The sequence below is a fragment of the Myotis nattereri genome, assembly GCF_964212035.1.
Source record: "Myotis nattereri genome assembly, chromosome: 14".
In the NCBI taxonomy this organism is placed as follows: Eukaryota; Metazoa; Chordata; class Mammalia; order Chiroptera; family Vespertilionidae; genus Myotis; species Myotis nattereri.
Window position 1 is genome coordinate 39,534,131 of NC_138089.1, and position 9,334 is coordinate 39,543,464.

Here is a 9,334-nt window from a genome sequence, read left to right on the forward strand (position 1 = left end):
TACCAATTTTGTATTTCATCCACAAAGTACAAACTTTCTGTTTTATAAGCCCATAGTCTTACACCAAAATAAATGTACAATTTCCATTAGACTCACTCAAATATAATCAGTCTTGATTATGTGGCTATGATCAACCACACTGCAGATTATCCATAGGGCATCCATGATAGATTAACCACGTGCCAGACATCACATAATCATTTATATACACAAAAGCCTATTGACCATTACCACCTGTCGACTGAACGACAGGTTGACCCTGTCACTATGATGTGCACAGACCTCCAGGCGGCAGACACTCAACGCTGGAGCTGCCCCCTGGTGGTCATTGGGCTCCCACAGCAGGAGCGCCACTCAGCTGACCAACGAGGCAGATGCTGGGCTTGTGGCTGGCAAGTGCAGCTGCAGTGGCACGAGCCTCTCCTGCCCCCGTGGCAGCGCTACCTAGTGTCAGTGGAGGCAGGCGCCATGGGGCCAGGATGAGCGGGAGCTGCACCCAGCCCAGGAATGGGCTCCTCCCGGCCACCTGCCACCTGCCGCTTCGTGCACTACTGCATCCCTCGGGGGATGTCAGATTGCCGGTTCCAAAACTGGCAGTCCAACATCCCCAAAGGGGTCCCGGATTGCGACAGGTCACAGGCCAGGCTGAGGGACCCCGCTGGTGAACAAATCCATGCATCGGGCCTCTAGTTTTACATATGCATGTTATACATATTATATGTATATATATCTATATATGTATATATGTATGTATATATACACATATATTCTCACTTAATCCTCAAAACAACTTTCTGAGATAGTTATTATTTATCTTCATTTTAAAAATAAATAGAAAAGTGAAGTACTGTGAGGCTAAGGAATTGGCCAGCATGACAGTTTAATAGACATCACAAAAATAGAGTATGAGCTTTGAGAAAACATTTACAACAGGACCTGGTGTTACACTGATTTCCTTCCCAAACTCACTGTTATCCCAGTTAATAGAGAATTAATGCTACTGTTATCAGCCCCACAGGTCCTTCCCACCCCCAATACTCTCCCTCCCCCTACCTTTTTCCCCTCCCCCAGCTAAACCCAGCCACAATCTCTCATTTCTCAAGTTCTAGCACACACATTGCCATTCTAGTGACTTCCCCATGTTAAGAGATGTCTTAGACAAAGCCTTCTATGGTCAAAGACAAGAAGGGGGTAGGAGACCATATATTAATATGTTTATGAATTACAAATAATTCAACTTACAATATCATCCTTTATCCTGAGGTTGTCCTTTTTTTTGCAGTGTTAAAATATGATCCTGATGACCAGTGCTTAGGTGTGTGTTTTTTTATTGTCCTTACTAGAAAAATAAAATCAGCAACCCTGTCAATCCCCCCAAAACTCTCTTAGGATTAACAAAAATAAAATGAATCTACCAAGTATTCATGAGAAGGTGGAGGACAGGCATAGGCAGGAAATAAAGGACTGAAAACCTGCAGGGTCAAAGGGAAGCAGATACTACTTGTACATTTAATAGTGACATACCAATTTAGAGACTGGTCCAGCAAACAAGTACAAACAAAATAATTCTTTGCAAATTTCATTATCTTATTCAGTAAAACTCTCAAACACTGAAGAACTGATACTAGTTCTTCATTTCTAAATGGGAAAAAATAAGGGAAACTTTGAAAAGGATGACAGTCTGAATGGGGAAAAAAGGAGACATATGTACTACTATTTGTAATACTTTAAACAATAAAATAAAATTTTAAAAATAATAAAAAAAGGATGACAAATTTGAATTTTAAAATGAAAGATTATAATTTTTAACAATAGGAACGAAGACATAAAAAAATACCATCAAATTATCTTCTAAAAAGGCAACATAGAGAAGATTGTTAAAAGCATGGACTCAAGAGTTAGACGACCGACCGGAGTCCTAGCTGAGTGTCAGCTGTGCAAACCTGAGCATATGTTTCCTTAAAGCCGTGGTCGGCAAACTGCGGCTCGCGAGCCACATGCGGCTCTTTGGCCCCTTGAGTGTGGCTCTTCCTAAGCCTTAGGAGCGCCCTAATTAAGCTAATAACAATGTACCTACCTATATAGTTTAAGTTTAAAATATTTGGCTCTCCAAAGAAATTTCAATCGTTGTACTGTTGATACTTGGCTCTGTTGACTAATGAGTTTGCCGACCACTGCAAATAGGTTGTTGTGAGGATTACATGAGTTCAAGTAGCTACTAAGCGCTTAGAACAGTGCCTGGCACTCAGTAACTACTTCAGAAGTGCTGTCATAAATATTAGTTAATAACATAAAGAAACAATGGTAAAGTAAGAATTAATGACTATAAGATTTATGGTACTAAAGTTCTGATGTTACACTTCCATGAAGTTGTTTTAAAGTAAAACCATGTTTCTACACATAAAGTATTCGAGGTTATGAGTGACACAAACTTTTCATTTTACGTTTTTTAAGTACATTAGAAAAACATCTGAACCCAGGTAGGATACCCTCAACAGGTGGAGACCCTTCACTCTTTGCCAGTTTGCTTCCAAGGCTCAGGATGGCAATACATACTCAACTGAGGCTGCGTTTGAATGAGAGAGAGAGAGCACACACTCAATACTCCCACCAATTAAAGAAACTTTCATCCCAGCAGTGCATTCAGAGGCTGATGTTGATAAAGCCCAACTACCTAGAGCTGAGCAATTCCTTCAGCTAGAAACACAGCAAGCTTCCATGGGAAATCCACAGACCAGGTGATAGAGGCGCCACTCAGCATGCACACCTGGTCCCTGCGCTCTTCCTGGTTGGGGGCAGCTCCCCCAGTTCTGCTGCTACCCCGGCCCTGGGCCCCAGACCTGGCCTGCTCACTCTGCATAAGTGATCTCCCTACGAAAACCCTTCTCAGTTCATCCTATTTGCCCCTTTTCTCAAATCACCTCTACACCAGGGTGAGTTATTAAAAGGCACTTGTTTTATTTCTTAGCACACAAGTTAATCACATCCTTGCTACTCAAGGATGGTTCCTTGTCCAGCAGTACCTAGAAGCTTATAGGAAACGCAGAATATCAAGCTGAATCACAGATCTACTGACCCAGATTTGGCACCTTCAAACAAGAATCCCAAGGGATTCCTATGCACATTAAAGTTTGAGAAGCACTGTTCCAAATGACTCTACTGTAAAAATTAAAAATGCTCAATTTCACATTTGAATTCAGAGACATATTATGAAAATAACCAAGATGCGGAATTAGGAAAGCTCATTATGAGAAATAACAAATACTTTAATTTCGTTACCACTGATACCAATAAGTATTCAAAGATTTGTACCATTTTCAACAACAGTAATGCTTCCCGCTTGGAGTCATTATTTTGTGCAACGGCACAAAACCAATAATATATAGTTTTATTGAGACTCTATCCTATTGTCCAAAGAGTGCAAAAGTGACTGGGTCTAGAAATGTCAGCTCAACCGGCCGCAAACGGTGCACTCTGCATGCTAAAATTTCGGGATTCGGTCCTATTTAAAGTCGACAAATGAAACTTTTTCCAGAAAGCCATTGGGGGGGGGGGGAACACCTTTAAGGATGTAAACTTGAAAACATAGATCAGGTTCCTGGAACTAACACTGTTTAATCCTAGCATTGAAAAAGTCACGTGCAGCCCCGAACATTGTTTTTACAGGTTTGTGTTCGTTTTTTCCAGGAAAAGTCGGGGGGGGGGGGGGGACAACTTTCACCCTCAGCAAAGTTTCTCGTATCCGGAAAGGCCTCAACGTGCATGTTCCTACAGGTGAATACACTGAAGTCGCGCTCCAACAAGGACACGGTTCTCCCCTCAAAGGTGAAAGGCTCCCGTTTCTGGTAAAGGCAGCGTTTGAAAGGGATTTGGGGGACGGCGGGCCCGTTTCGCTTCCGGCCTGCGGAGGAAGAGTGCAGCCCGGGGCAGAAAGGAGCCGGGACGTTTACCAAGTAGGAAGTGGCGCCCGACCGAGTCCAGCCACCATGCCTGCCCTCTCGCTGCAGCTGGCCTGGAAGCCTGCACCCCACTCTCCCCAGGGCGGGCGGGCAGGCAGGCAGGCTGGGGGCGCAGCCTCCACGCCGGCCCGCCCGGGAGCTGGGGGAGCCTCCCCTCCGCACCCCCACCCCCAGCCGCTCTGGGAAGCGCACGAACGCGAGGCTGTACTAATACCCTCCCCCGCGCGACAGCGGCGGCGGCAGGACCCGCACCCGCACCCGCACCCGCAGGCCGCCCCGGGAGGCGGAGGCAGCAGCAACAGCGAGGGGAGGGGAGGGGAGGGGAGGGAGGCGGGACTGGTCCTGAGACGCTCAGGGGGAACCCGGGCGGGAGCCTCTGCATGTGGGGGATGCTCTGGAGGAAGCCGGAGGCGCCCCGAGGGCTCAGCTTTTTTATGATCATCATCATCATCATCATTTTGCTTTACCTGTGGCGCAGAAGGGCTCCCCAGCTCCTACTCCCTGAATCCTCCTCCTCCCCTCCTCTTTCTCTCTCTCTCTCTCCCTCAGTCTCGGCCGGGCGCTCGCGGGACCGGCCGGCCCGACCAGAAAGAGAACAGGGCGGGAAGGGTGGCGGCGGCGACCAGCGGCCACGTGACCACGCTCGCGCCGTAACGGCGGCCGCTTCCTGCCGCGCGCCCTCCCGCGCTCCACCTCTCATAACCCCGCGGCGCTCGCGGGTCCGCGGCGCTCGTGCGCAGGCGCCCGCCTGGGCCTGGAGACTGCGCGGGCGCGAGGCGCGCTCCCTCCCGGGGCCAAGTGTGTGGGGCCCCAGGAGGCTTGAGGTAGGGAGTGAACCAGCGGCGCCGCCTCGCCGAGCCGGCCGGCCGCGAGAGCGCATGCGCAGAAGGCTCTTTCAATGTTTTCCTCCTGTTCTCGCTACACGGGCACCACCACCAATCGCGCAGCTGGAGCCTGGGAACCTGCCCCTGGGACTTAGCTACTCGCACTCAACACTCACCGCTGCCTTTCCCAGTGGCGACTGAGAGGAAGGGGAGATGTCAGCCCCCGGGACCCTCCCAGCCTAAAAATTTACATTTCCTTGCATACAAAATGGTCTTCCATTAGTTTTCTAGAGCTGAGTAGACTCCTATTCATACTTCAAGGCCCAGTTTATCTATCACTTCTTCCTCCGTGAGATGTACCCTACCCTGGTTGGGGAGAGTATTAGCATTTTGTGCTGACCTACTTTAATATAACCCATAGAGAAGTTATATGTAACAGTTGTTTTTTTTTTTACAAACCCGCAATCCTAGGCTCGGATTTTGTCTTCTCCACATACCCTAGGACAGTATGTGTCTTTAGCATTGTGGCCTGTCAGTAAAGGTGTATGACTGACTGACAGAATACAGGCACTGTCTAAACCCTGTCTTGTTGCCCTCCACTTACCCTTTCACGGAAGCAGAAGCACACGTGGAATGCTAGTGTTTGTTTCCCCAATAGGAAAGCCTTTGAAAGGCGGTGCTAATTAGAGTAGTAAATGCTTCAACTTGTAAAAAAGATTTATGATTTTTTATTACCTTACCTTCACCAAGAGCTCCAAAGGAAATTGATACTGTTGAGTCCAGCAAAGGGAAACCAAGGGAGAGAAACGTCAAATTTCCAAAGGCTAGCTAGCTTCAGAGAGGGTCCCTGTACGGGAGACCTATCTTCATAAACACTCCCCTTCACCCAGGGATTCCCTTTCATTCTGTTGCCCCACTTTTTTTAAAATATATTTTTTTTATTATTGATTTCAGAGAGGAAGGGAGAGGGAGAGAGAGATAGAAACATCAATGATGAGAGAGAATAATTGATCAGCTGCCTCCTGCACACCCCACACTGGGGATGGAGTCTGCAGCCCACCTGGGCACCTGGGAATCAAACCATGACCTCCTGGTTCATAGGTTGATGCTCAACCACTGAGCCACACCAGCCAGGCTCTGTTGCCCCTCTTTGATGTAGAAGGTGGCTAGGCTAAATTAGTGCTTCTAGCCAGATTTAATCAGGACAAATAATTAAAATGTAAAAACTGGAAGCTCTGGCTAGATAAGTCATCCTATATAATAAAAGAGAAATCCTATATAATAAAAGAGAAACATGTAAATTGACTGTCCCTCCACTACGCTCACCAGCCAATCAGGAGTGGGTATGCAAATTAACCTGACAAAGATGGCGGGTTAATTTGCATACACAGGCACCAGGTGGAGAGCAGAGCGGGAGAGCTGGCGGAGAGTGGAGCAGCTTGGGGAACTTGGCTCCCCAAGCCTCCAGACGGAGAACAGAGAGGGAGAGCTGGTGGCTTGGAGGACTTGGTAGAGTGGGAGGCCGTGGGATGGAGACAGAGCAGGAAGGGAAAACCAAGAGCGCAGGGAGCACCAGGAATGCTGGGAATCGTAGTTCTGGTGGCAGACGGATCTCCTAGACACTAGATCAGTGTTCACAACCATCCTAATGCCGCAACCCTTTAATACAGTTCCTCATGTTGTGGTGACCCCCAATTTCATTGTTACAAATTGAACATAATTAAAGCATAGTGATTAATCACAAAAACAATATGTAATTATATATGTGTTTTCCGATGGTCTTAGATGACCCCTGTGAAAGGGTCGTTTGACCCCCAAAGGGGCCGCGACCCACAGGTTGAGAACCGCTGCACTAGAGCAAAGTGAGCCTGGAGCAAGTTACTATTGCGGTGGGGGATGGAGGGAAAGCAAAGGTGAGAGACATAAGTAAAATCAGAGTGTCTAGGAAAAATTAAAGGGAAGAGATCCTAAAACTTTCAGGAAATCTCCGCCAATGAAGCAAAGAAAAAAAAATGCCTCTATTATTCTGTGAGCAACAAACCAAACTGGGTTGGGGGTTCTCAGACAATTCGCTTATATGATTGCAAAGACAGACAGAAACTCCCGAATTGGAGAGGGCTTCCCTGAGGGCTCCCAGATTGGAGAGGGTGCAGGTCAGGCTGAGGGACCCCCACTCTCCCCCAGTGCACAAATGTCATGCACCGGGCCTCTAGTCATTACTATAAAACTAGTGAATACTGGCATGATGTTCAACAGGACTAACAATAAAATCCCAGAAAATGTTGGGATAAATGTTGATCAATAAACAGCATTAGCAGAACTTCTGAAAAACTAGGAAAACCGTGTTGGGAAGGGAAAATTTTCTTTCTACCTTTCTAGGTTCTTGGGCTGGTCTAATAATCAAATTAATATAACAGATTAACAGGAGAAAAATAAATTTAATAAAACATATATGGGGTCCCAAAAGAATGTGAAACCCAAAGGCAAGTTGGGCAGTTGAGGCTTATACAATAAATCTTCACTTAATATTGTTGATAGGTTCTGTGACTTTAAGTGAAACAACATATAATAAAATCAATTTTAACCATAGGCTAATTGATATAATAAGGTTCCTAGGGCATTTCATCAACATTATAGCAAAATGACATTATTTGAGGACCTGCTGTATGCCATACCGAGCTAAGAAATGAGGTAGGGAACAGGGCTTAAAGGAGGGAAAGGGTAATTCATAGGAAAATAAGAAGAGCAGATGTTTGTTAATTAAGTGTTTGTCCTGCCATACAGATAGGTTATCCAGATAAAAAGTTATGTCTGGTAATAGTTCTCCTTCTGGGACACCCAGTCTATCTACATTCTTTCAGTAATTTGGGGACAGGTAAAAGTTTTTCTTGAATCTTCTGGGCCTTGATTGCCTTCATATAGTCCACATTGCCAAAGTGACAAATTTTGGGGAGGCCTGTTCTGAACCCCTTCAGTTACAACCCTCAAAACTCCAATCTTATATGTCTGCAACATTGATAGACACTTTTCTGACCCCACCAAATAGTTTGTTACTACCTAGTTTATGCTAATACCTACCTATTCTAAATATCCAGTCCAAGGCTCAGACTCTGTGGGAGAATATTAATTTGGTGGTTCACAATGAACCATGCCTTCCCAGTATTCACTTCTTTGTGTAATCCTTTCCCCTTGTGTCTGGGCTGGACTTGTCACCTGCTTTAAACAATAAAATGTGGCAAAATGACTATGCCAGTTCTAGGCCTTAAGAAGGCTTTGCAGTGACCACGTTGAACTTTATCAGAGCCCTAGTTATGGAAAACAGAAGTGACTAGGAAATCCCCCCATCTGTCTATGTTCTGGGAAATGGCTTACCACAAAAAAATCACCCTTCCCCATGTGACTTAGATGAGATTCACTGTCCACTTTTTCTCATGAGACTAGAAGATGACTCCTTGCTTACCTGTGACAAAGCCCAACACAGACCTCTCCATTTTTTTCAAACTTGTTCACAAGCTCAGACAAAAATCCTTCTATTTCCTGGTCTTTGTCTCAAGAATGTTTAGCTGAGGTTAGAATTGTTTGTCCCCTTCAAATTAGCTAGACCCAGAGATAAATATTTCCTGACTGACCAAGACTTAAGACTTCTCCAGATTACAAACTAATCCCAACTGTGACTTGTCTACTCCTCCCTATGAAAGCATAAGGCGCAACCACCTTCCCAAGGCACTCTGATCTTCATCTTCAAATCTGGGTATTCTCCCTATTTCCATAGCCAAAATAAAATCTATTCCGTTGCTTGTTTAGTTTTTCTGTTTGACAGCCACTTCTGTTTTTATCCTTTAGGGGAAGCATGATGTAAGCAAACCAACTACTCTGACACTAGCATGCTGTAAGAAGTCTAACCTGGCTGTCCAGAGAGGCTGCATGGAGGAAAATGGAGGCTCCTGGCTGATAGCCCAGCAGTGCTCCAGTTGGACACAGCACCAATCAGCCACACACGTGAGTGAGGCCATTTTAGAAGTGGATTCTCCAGCCCCAACCAAGTTGACACCACATGGAGCATAAACAAGCTGTTCTCCACCAAGCCCAAATTGCAGAATTGTGGGCAAATTTGTGGTTCTGTGCAGCCACTTAGTTTGATGGTGGTTTGTTAGTAGCAATAAATAACCAGAATAGAATTATACATCCAGCTCTCTGCTGGAGATGTGTCCCAAATGGTCCCACTGGCACCTCAAAGTCAACCTGCTCAAATTGAGCTTTTCAAATTCCCTCCAAATCTGCCCGTTTTCCTGTGCCCCTACTGCCACTGGTAGTGCATTGTCTTCCCCTCCATTCTGAGCCCCAAGCAGATAACCTGAGAGCTTTCCTTGACTCTTCCTTATCCTGCAACATTCAGGCACCAAGTAATGGGGTTCCTTCTCCAGCCCCACCAACATCTCACCTCTGATCCTCATCATCTCTCCTGAAGTACTGAGGATTAGTCAATTTCTTCAGCGTTGCAAGAAAGATTCCCATCTGCCCCCAGATTACCTTAGACTTCGGGGTCGAGGG

General features: G+C 46.0%; 1 protein-coding gene across 1 annotated transcript in view; it reads right to left on the reverse strand.

The window, feature by feature from the left end:
* The window catches only part of TBC1D5 (TBC1 domain family member 5), a 445,542-nt gene extending 440,845 nt beyond the window's left edge, over positions 1-4,697 (reverse strand). Inside the window, exon 1 of the mRNA XM_081105933.1 lies at positions 4,427-4,697. The gene's annotated coding sequence lies outside the window, so the exon portion shown is untranslated. The remainder of the gene's footprint in view (positions 1-4,426) is intronic.
* Positions 4,698-9,334: the final 4,637 nt, after the last annotated feature.